This window comes from Gobio gobio, assembly GCF_949357685.1.
Source record: "Gobio gobio genome assembly, chromosome: 4".
Lineage (NCBI taxonomy): Eukaryota > Metazoa > Chordata > Actinopteri > Cypriniformes > Gobionidae > Gobio > Gobio gobio.
This window is the reverse complement of record NC_137100.1, coordinates 58,207,615-58,218,783: the sequence shown is the minus strand read 5'-3', so window position 1 is coordinate 58,218,783 and position 11,169 is coordinate 58,207,615.

Here is an 11,169-nt window from a genome sequence, read left to right as displayed (position 1 = left end):
CTGCGTTTTATACCACACAAATGGGTAGGTTTAGGGATGGAATGGGGTTGGGTTACATGTTAAAACGTGTCTAGATAGCGTAAATAAAATGATGCTGGCTGATTAAATTGAGAATCACAGCCCAACATGTCATAATGGCAAAATCATAACCCAATATATGATCATCATGACGATAACTTTCCCATGCCCAACGCGTCTGTTTCTGACGCCAAAGGTTTCTCATTGAAATGAATGGAGCACTCGGCGCGTCAATATAGTGACGCCTAGGGGTGCCTTTAGCGTCTTTATTGTGACGCGGAAAGCACTTGACCATGCGTCGGAATTTGACGCCTTGGGAGTGAGAACGGGTTGGATAAAAACACATATGCACACATACGTATTCAAACGCACTTGCCTAGACTGAAAACGTAATGCATGCGTACATGCCGTCACCGTTTTCACGGAATCACCTTTTTGTGAGTTGGGGAGGGGAAGATGATGGTATAGTTTCAAAACTATTTCAAACCTATTTCATGGTTTGCGTTCTCCGGCCACCAAATGCTGTTGCCGTGCGGATGGGGTCCGGGAGTCTGGTGTTGTTTAAATTGCACCAAATTAAATAACTAATCAGCTTTTACAACAGAAATGAATCAAAACTTTGCTTTAAATTAATTTCCTATCATCCATGTAAAGCTGCTTTGAAGCAATCTGTGTTGCAAACACGCTATATAAATGAAGGTGACTTGACTTGACATTTCCGCTCCCTGGATATTTTCTCTTTTTCTGACCATTCTCTGTAAACTCTAGAGATGGTAGTGCATGAAAATCCTAGTAGATCGGCAGTTTCTGAAATGCTAAATACTAACAACCATGCCACATCCAAAGTCACTTAAATCACCTTTCTACATGCATTGTGTTGCTGCCATGTGATTGGCTGATTAGATATTTGCATTAATGAGAGGTTGAACAGGTGTACCTAATAAAGTACCCGTCAGACACATAACAGTAATTAATATGATTAACCTTCTGCTTGACTACATTATCAAACAGCTAATAATGTGTTGCTAATGTTACACAAACCATTTTCCCGTTCGCCATCTCAGTCTGCCTTCTAAAAATCAGGATCTCTCGAAACGCTTTGAACATCATAGAACGTCAGTGGAGAAAGGCATATAGTTCATCATAACATCATAATATAAATCATATACATAATTCACTCGCTATATTGATAAAGTATCCAATTTTTTATATCAACAGAAAAATATACCAGGATAACCTGCTTCTCTTGAGACTCCTCTGTTTCGCAGCATAGTAATGATGACACACATCGACATGATTGGATGTTTCTTGAGATGTAAGAAACACCATTGATTTCAAACCGCGTTTTGAGACTGTCTTTGGTTCACTGCAGTTTTAAGAAGAAAATACTCAGCAATGGTGTTGACTTATGAATTTGCACATAATTTGCCTGAAAGCATATTAAAAACACCACATACACAACAAAATATCACATTACTTTTGCAAAATGCTAGTTGATTTTTACAGTCAGCAGAACTGAAGTAAAAATGAACAAAAATAATATTCCAATACCTAGTCTTATGCATAATATCCATCAATTATAAAAACCCATGTGAACTCTTTAAACTGCATTCTAAAGGAGTCTGCTTTGATCATTCCTCTGTTGGGAAATACACTTCGGTCTGCCACAGCCTAAGCTCAAGTGAAGCAAAGCCAAAGCAAACTATTTACCACAGGATACTATCTAATAATTTCCTGTGATGGGAATTTTGATATATGGCTCTAGAGGATATGTGTGCTCGGAACATGAGGAATCCGTAACTGACTCTGAAGTGCACTAAAGCGTTAAAAACTCATTGGGTGCGATTATAAACTACAGGCAAAAGCATGCTAAACAAAATATATATATATAAAAAGGTATATATATTTTAGGCAAATTTTCTCTTTCTCAACACATAAAAATGACAAAAAGATGATTTTATTTTTGTATGCATGCGTACCAATATACACTTACCGGCCACTTTATTAGGTACACTTTGCTAGTACCGGGTTGGACCCCTCTTTTGTCTCCAGAATCGCCTCAATTGTTCATGGCATAGATTCAGCAAGGTGTTGGAAACATTCCTCTGAGATTTTGGTTCATATTGACATGATAGCATCACACAGTTGCTGCAGATTTGTCTGCTGCACATCCATGATGCAAATCTCCCGTTCCACCACATCCCAAAGGTGCTCTATTGGATTGAGATCTGGTGACTGTGGAGGCCATTGAAGAAACTGGTTTGAGATGATTTGAGCTTTGTGACATGCCGTGTTTTCCGGCTGGAAGTAACCATCTGATGGGTACACAGTAGTCATAAAGGGAAGGATATGGTCAGCAACAATACAAGGCTGTGGTGTTTTAACAATGATACAAGGCATGGATCCATGCTTTCATGTTGTTTACACCATATTTTGACCCTACCTTTTGAATGTTGCAGCAGTCTCTTTTTCGGACCATTCTCTGTAAACTCTAGAGATGGTAGTGCACAAAAATCCTAGTAGATTCTGAAATACTAAATACCAACAACCATGCCACATTCAAAGTCACTTAAATCACCTTCCTACATGCATTGAGTTGCTGCCATGTGATTGGTTGATTAGATATTTCCGTTAATGAGCAGTTGAACAGGTGTACCTAATAAAGAGACCGGAGTGAATTAACGACTTAAAATAATGCACTTAAAGTCCCACTGTAGTCAATAATTTCATCCTCCTTTAAAAATCATCTTTGATCACCAAAATTACATATTTAAAAGTTTTTTCCTGTAAAAAAAAAAAAAAAATCACTCCACTCACCCACATGAGCTCAAAGATCCACTCGGTCAACTTTACTCAAGTGACTGTAGTAAACGCTGCACAATGGTATCGCACTTTACAACGTCAGACACATAACGGTAATTCATATGATTAGCCTTTTGCTTGACTACATTATCAAACAGCTAATAATGTGTTGCTGATGTTACACAAACCATGTTCCCATTCGCCATCTCAGTCTGCCTTCTAAAAATCAGTATCTCTAGAAACGCTTTGAACATCATAGAACGTCAGTGGAGAAAGGCATGTAGTTCCTCATAACATCGTAATAAACATCATATACATAATTCCAACCCGTTCTCACTCCCAAGGCATCAAAATCTGAAGCATGGTCAAGTGTCTTCTGCGTCACAATGAAGACACTAAAGGTACCCACTATATCGACGCGCAGGTGCTCCATAGATTTTTGTTTGCCCAATGTGTCAGATCAAGACACATTTAATTCTTTGCATTTGTAAAAGCAGACATGACTTTACTAATATTTATAGGTTACTTTTATATTTTGGAGTAAATAACCCCTCTCCTACCCTAAAACTATCCACTTCTAAACAAAAACACGTAACAGGCAAATACAAGTACAGTCACAGGTATTTATTGCAAAAACTGACCAAAACAGTATAAAAGCATTCCAAGTCTTCTGAAGTCAAACGATATCTTCATGTAAAGAACAGAGTTGATCTTAATGTTTTAATCGCTGAAATGATGATCCCGCCGCTCCGTGAACACACACACTCCACTCAGTCACATCTCATTCAAATGATGCACCTGACTCTTGAGCATGACACAATCGGTCACAAGACACACAATGACATTTTACAATCAAAGCTGACGTAATGACGCAACATTTCACTATAAATCTGACGTAAAGTTTCTTCGGGCAGCAATTTTTGAAATTTGAAACGAATGTGGTCTAACAGCCGTCGTCAATAGGCTTGTTCGGCTTCACGCAGCGATGCGCTGACCGGTCGGCGGCTGACTTGAAGCAGTGCATGCCGGTTAGAAATTTTGTCCGACTTGAGGCAGTGACGATGCCACGTGACAGTGACGTATGTCAACAAAGTGCCGCGAGAGCGATTCGAGAGCAGCCGGCTGGTGCATTTTGTGCAGCTTCTCCGCACGAGATTTGATGACGACACAGCAGTTCCAAGGGAAGCCTATGTTCTGAAGAACCGTTCATGTTCAGAAAGGAATGTTCAAATTCAGAGGGAACAGTTCATGTTCAGAAGAAACATTCATGTTGAAGAACTGTTAATAATAAAGATTGAGAAGATTGGATCAGTTGTGCTCTTTTTTTTTTGGAATACTTGAAACATTTTTTTTGTGGAATACTTGATGCGGCCCAGCCTGACCCAGAGTCTACCTCCAGCGGCCTCCAGGTAAGTTGAGTTTGAGACCCCTGCTCATCCACATTAAACGTCTATGTGAATACTTCATAAATAGACTTTAAATATTAACTAATGGTTGTCACTTCAAGTTAATCTTCATAAAATAATTTTTTAAAAATGTTGTTTAAAATAAACAAGAATTTGTTGAAGAAAACATGTTGTGAGCTTAATGGCAACAAGGGTGTGCTTAAAGGGTAAAAACATGTACCCATTAAGCACAGCCAGACTTTTTGCATTTAATTATGTGCATCTTAATTGAAATGCTTTTGTCATTTAAAATAAAATGTAATATTATTGTGTGAGAGATTAATATTTATTTTAACATAACTTCTTGTACTGAAACCAATACCCTGTGCACTAAAATGTCTTAATGTAGACTTTGGTGAGCTTAATATTCACTTTAAATCACACACATATATTTAAAGCTTTTAAAATCAGTTATAAAATATATTATAGTATCATTCATTTAAACAATGTTTACTACTTGATTTGTGACACAAAGCATGGATAATAAGAGTGTCTATTTTCTTTAATTAACATGTTTTTGGAGCAACTTCTTCAAAACATAATGAATTCTGCTTCTGAAAATGTTTTACTGACCATTTAAAAACATGTAAATGAGAAGAATAATCTTAACCAATATCACTCTATTCACATGTAACCAACTGAATAATAAGACTGACAATCAGTGCTTGTTTGTGAAAGAAAATTCTAATTTGAAAAGCTACTGCTGTTTTTTTTTCACATTTAAATGACACAATTTAAAAATATAGAAAAGCCAATTATTAAAAACAACTGTTTAAACTGTATAAACACACAAATAAATCAATTAAATGTCACCTACACAGAAATAGACAAAATGTTGAACTATGAACTATAAAACAATAAATAAAAAATTCAAAATCTGCTGAAACTCTCACTCTGTTGGATTTGCCACATGAGGGAGATATTCACAGAAAGAGAGAGACGTATAGTTTTTCTTGTTTGTTGCCTTCCCATTATGTTTCTCTAGAAAAAAGAGGTTTGATTTTACACGGCTGACCTTTATAGAGATGACACGGTTTCCTGCAATGTGCACCACAATTTATTTATGTTTATACATCCGCAGGAGGAAGCCAAAGGGAATGTTACACAAAGAGAGCGAGAGAAAGCACATTATGACATGCAATTCCTAAACAGTGACTGATGCACTTTGGAGGAAAACAGTAATGCATCAGTGTGACCCGAACACCACAGACAGGGATATCCTCATGATGTGCTTTGCATCCACATCTCAGTCAATAACATCGTCTGACAAAACCCATCACAACAGCCCCACTACCTTCTTGCTGCAAGTCAAACAGACAAGATGACATTTTGGATGTCATAATTCACGATTCAAACCTGTTTACAGGCTCTATCCTTGACATGACTGAATTCCGACCCCTTCCCATGACCCTGAAAACCATCGACCAAAATCACTTCCTGACCATCCCTAAAAAAATGCTCATTACCTGCATTCGGGTTACAACAGCGGCAGCATGACATCACGCATGAGAGGTCATCGGCTTTAAGAGCACTCGAGAGGAGCCTGATGATAAAAAAAAGTACTCGGATACGCTGCTCACATGGACTTCATTACATTCCCGGGTGTGTGGGATGCATCTGGTCTCTTGCTGATGGATCAGAAAGGTTAATGCAGTTCAGGCCCACTGTGTTGAAGAGGCAAACAGGTAGAGATCGACTCAGATGTAGGGCCTTCAGCTCACCCACGTTACAATATGCAGATAGATATAATTTGTTATTAAGTGGCAATTAACCCCTCATCGCAAAATCTACTACAAACACTGGTTTGGGTAAGTGTCCGATCTGGCTTACATAATATACTATCACAGCCATTAAAGCTCACTTGATTTTGTGGCTTCGGCAACACAGAGTAATTATATACTGCATAATATCATGTTCAAAACTGCAGTTGATTGCAGTTACAGAATTAATTGACCGTTCTGTTCTTATGGATTAAAGTTTAACTTCCATCACTTTCTGGAAATAACATTTAAAGAGCACCTATCATGGAATTTTGAAATTTACCTTTCATGTAGTGTGTAACATAGATCTAAGTGAACAAAAACATCCTGCAAAGTTTGAAATATGACAGTGCACCGTATATATAGTTATTTTCTTTCAAAAGTAAGAGGCGACTCTGAGTCATTTTTAAGAATCGTTAGAAGACCGAAGCTTTTTCTCTGACTAGATGACGTCAACTTGTCTAGTTATTTGAATACGATACGCCCACTTATTGCGCTCCAAGACGCCAGTGAAAACTAGAAAACATCATGGCGACGAGACGCTGTGTTCTGAAGTGCGACTCAAAAGCAAACTTTTTTCATCTGCCCAAGGATGAGCATTTGAAGACTAAGTGGCTTGAAGACAAACCATACATCGTCGCGATTGTGTGTTTATTAGTCTTCAAATGTCTCTATTTGCATGTTTCGTGATCTCAGGAAGCTTTACTTTTGGACTTCTATTATGGCACATGGTATCTTCTTCGTCTGTGTGTACCATATATTGACTACATGTGCTTAGAGCGCCATCCAGCTGCCAGTATGAATTGAAAACAACACATAAGAGACATCTGCGCATTTTGAGGAAGTATTGAATAAAAAATACTCCTCTGTTTAGAAATTTGACACAGACATATGAGAATCTATCAATATGTCTCCTCATCTGCACACTTTTGAACTAAAAGCCCTGAGGGATGTTGATATGTCGCGAGTCTTCGTGAGGAGAATAGAGGAGTTTTTTTATGAATGAGATCAGCTGAGGCTCATATTACAATCAAACGGTGCCGACGCGGTTTTCATATTCATAACTCCTGACACATATTAACAAATTACTGTCACTATAAGACTTTGATGGGCGTTCCGTTTCCGAAAATATCTGCACATACTATACCAATCACAACTGACTGGGTCATCGGACCAATCATCGCAGATTAGCGTCACGTAAAGGCGGGGTTTTGAAAAGTGAATCACTAAAGGAATCATTTGAGAATCGCTGTCAAAACAGGTAAAAATAAATGCATATTATAAGAAAACTAAAGTCTTTTTTGTCATTGCATGCATGCAAAACTGTTGTTGGGGACTTCTAAAACAATATTTGGAACATTTTAAATGCCATAATAGGTGCTCTTTAAAGGCGACCCACTATTCCCCTTTTTTTACAAGATGCAAGATAAGTCTCTGGAGTCCCCACAATGTGTCTGTGAAGTTTCGGTTCAAAATACCCCACAGATCATTTATTATAACTTGTCAAATTTGCCCCCATTTGGGTGTGAGCAAAAATGGGTGTCCCTTTAAATGCAAATTAGCTGCTACTCCCAGACCCCTTTCAAGAAGGGGGCAGAGCCTTTACAGCTTGTGCCTCGGAAACTCCGGCAACAACAAAACTGGAGAATGTCACGCAGCCAAAATGTCAGAAATTGTCAGTAGCAGTGTTCAGCCTTATGTAACCCCTCCTGATCGAATCGCCCACTCCAAGCGGGACTCGAACCCGGATCCGCCGGCATGAGAGTCGGACGCTCTAACAAGGAGGCTAAAGGCTGCAACCTCTAGCGTCAGTCGCTAGAGCATCTCTTGAGATAAGAGGAGTGAGGCTTACTCGCACAGCAACTACTAGCTGGCCTCCGTTACACTCACCTCCCTTAAACCTCACTCTCATCAGGGTCACGGCACCATTGTAACCCCTCCTGTTCGAACCGCCCACTCCAAGCGGGACTCGAACCCGGGTCCGCCGGCATGAGAGTCGGACGCTCTAACAAGGAGGCTAAAAGCTGCAACCTCTAGCGTCAGTCGCTAGAGCATCTCTTGAGATCAGAGGAGTGAGGTTTACTCCCACAGCAACTACTATCTGGCCTCCGTTACACTTACATTGTTCGATCCAGAGTCAGATACTGATGGAGAGAGTAAGGACGAAGTTACAACTTTTAGAATGCAACTGGACGTTTCTGAATGTGCGAGTCGAGTTGATTCAACTCATCAACTAGCATAGCATGTACTGTCATGTTAATCTTTTGTGCAAAACCAGCATTTAACTGACCCTCGTTTGTGAAGCATTCGGGCATAAAATGATTTGCGCACATATATAACACTTTACTGACTTTCTTCGGTCACATTTCCTTCATCCACATTTCCTCAATGAAATTCAACCTGTGTCCTCAGTGGCGCTAGATGCCGGGAGTCTATGGAAACTCTATTGTTCGTTGGTACATCTAATAACAGGAAATTTGTAATGTTTTTTTTTTGCACAGACTTTGTATATCTCCAGCTGCTACAGCGAGGAAACAGAAATGGCAGACTGCTGCCACTCAGTCTGGGCGGGATCTATTAGGGGTGTGACGAGATTCTTATATAATACGAGAGAATTAGTCGGTATTTAGAATAGTGTTACATTGTTGAAATCAATGGATTACATTACGATACTTCTCGGTTTCACAAGTTTATTCACTCTCTAAATCAATTAAGACAACTCCATGCATTTCCCAGAACGCCCCAATATGAAAACGCGCGGCCGTGATCTGTCACAATGGAGTCGGAAGAGGAGCAGCGGGAGCTGGAGACAACAGAGAACAACAGAGCAAGGGCAAGAACGCGTTTCTATCTTGGAACAGCATTTCACTAGCCTGACGTCGTCATACTCAATTCTAGTCAGAATATGAGTCTGAAACTGCTCCGTTGGGCTGTGATTATGGGGCGTGTTTCAACCGAGCCAGGAAAAACCTCAATTGGATAGACCTACAACCAATCAGAGCAACGGAGCGACGCATAACGTTAGTTGTCAAATGTCAACAGAACTCAACTGCACTGTGTTGCCATGTCCGCGGGTTGAAGCGACCCCAATTATGTGATATACAGACCCAGGAATGCGAATTTTAGCAGGCAGCCCTGCCAAAATAACACATATGTAACCCCCCAAATGCCATTAATTGTTTCCCGGAGAACCCCCCCCCCCCCCCCCCGGAAAGCTATTGGGCTTGTTTTTGGCTAGTTTTGAGTAGCAATTGCCAATTGTGCGGGTTTTGTTGTAAAAACTTGGCAACCCTGTCTGCACGCACGCTGGAATAAGTTACGTTAGAAGAAAAAGATGAGTGTAAACGATCTTTGCCAGTGTTGTACAAAAAGAATTTAAGGATACACAGAGTAGGCCTACTTAACAACACGATCATCATTTCTGAGAGAAATAGTGAAGGTGAATGCATATACGAACAAGTTCTCTGTTTAGGATTAGAACAAAATCAACCCAAGCGCCTTTGATGACGTGGATGATTACGTTACTGTTTATCATCTGTCCATCATCGTCTAAAGCCCGCCCTAACGATTTCATTGGTCCGAACAGTTTCTGTTCAGGCATAATTACTTCTCTATGGAGAAAGTCCAGACCGAACTGCCCAAGCACAATTGTTGTGGGCGGGGCTAAGTTCGGCTGGCATCCAGGCTAGCATTTCACATTAAAGAAAGAGAATGGAGAACGAAATATAACTGTGCTGCGTGTCAGTGAAGAGCGGCTCTGTGATCAGTTATAAACGCTGCGCTGTCTGAAAGCACTGCGAGTTTGAGTCGCTTCATGAGTTTAAAAAGCCATCACGCATCAAATATCTTCACCAACTAGAAAAACGAAGCGTTCATATAGTCAGTCGAGTGTTTGTAAGCTGATATGGCTTCTTATCACAGAATGATGCAGACAATGCATTATTTTATAGTAGCCTATTAGTGATAAAGTCTATGTCAATCAGCCTTTACATAAATATTATTTTCTATTTAAAATTATAATTTCGTTAGGCTATTTTAAAAACCCAACTACTCATCCGCCCTATAGGTTGCACTTAGGGGAAAAACGTAGCAATTCCACTTACATTTTTATTTTACTGTATCTCTTTACATAAATATTATTTTTTACTTATAATAATTATAATTATAATTTTGTTGTTTTACTAAGCCAAATAATGACTCATCCGGGCTTTCCAATAGTTTGCACGTGAGGGGGGCTTTCTTCCACAGAGTTGTGCACTTTTAAGCAATTTTTATTTTACTGTATGTCTTTACATAAATATTAATTTCTACTTAAAAAATATAATTTCGTTATTTTACAAATCCAACTAATGACTCATCCGCTTTCCAATAGTTTGTACGTGAGGGGGGACACGTATAGTTTTCTTCCACTTAAGAAGAGTTGTGCACTTTTAAGCAATTTTTATTTTACTATATCTCTTTACATAAATAGGCCTACTATTTTCTACTTAAAAACTATAATTTCGTTATTTTACTTACCCAACTAATTACTGGCTTTCCAGGTTACACGCACTTTTCACAATCCATCACGGAGCTGATCAATTTTGATTTTGCATATTGTTCTTTAAACGTTCTTTCGTGTAGTTCATACAACCACCTTACAATATTTCAATAACATTTTATTTATTTTGTAGTCTATGCTTTGCACAACAAAAAGTTAATTGTGCCGGTAATCCCGTTTTCTTGTTCTTGATTTGTTGTTCTTCTGTGTTTTAATAAATGGTGATATCAGAATCACCTTCATTCTTTCATTTGATTTGACATTATGGCCAAGGCAAATTGTCTTTAAAAGTAATAACCAGACAAGAGTTATTTGACGTTCGCTGAAGTCTGGGTTTCTCTTAAACCGCCACTTCCATGCAAGAGCAAGAGTTAATGTGCACGAACTCATGAGACACTACAATAGGCTTGAATACTAATAATTCATTAATGACTGTTTTCTTGTACAAAATTAAATATTCAATATTTTAAGTTAAATTCACTGTGAGGCTAACAATGTCAAGATGCCTGACACAGTATTTTCATGTCATGTCTCTGGCATAGACTACAATATTTAAAATAGCATACATTAGTTATATTATTACTGTAATTTACAGATCAATCCC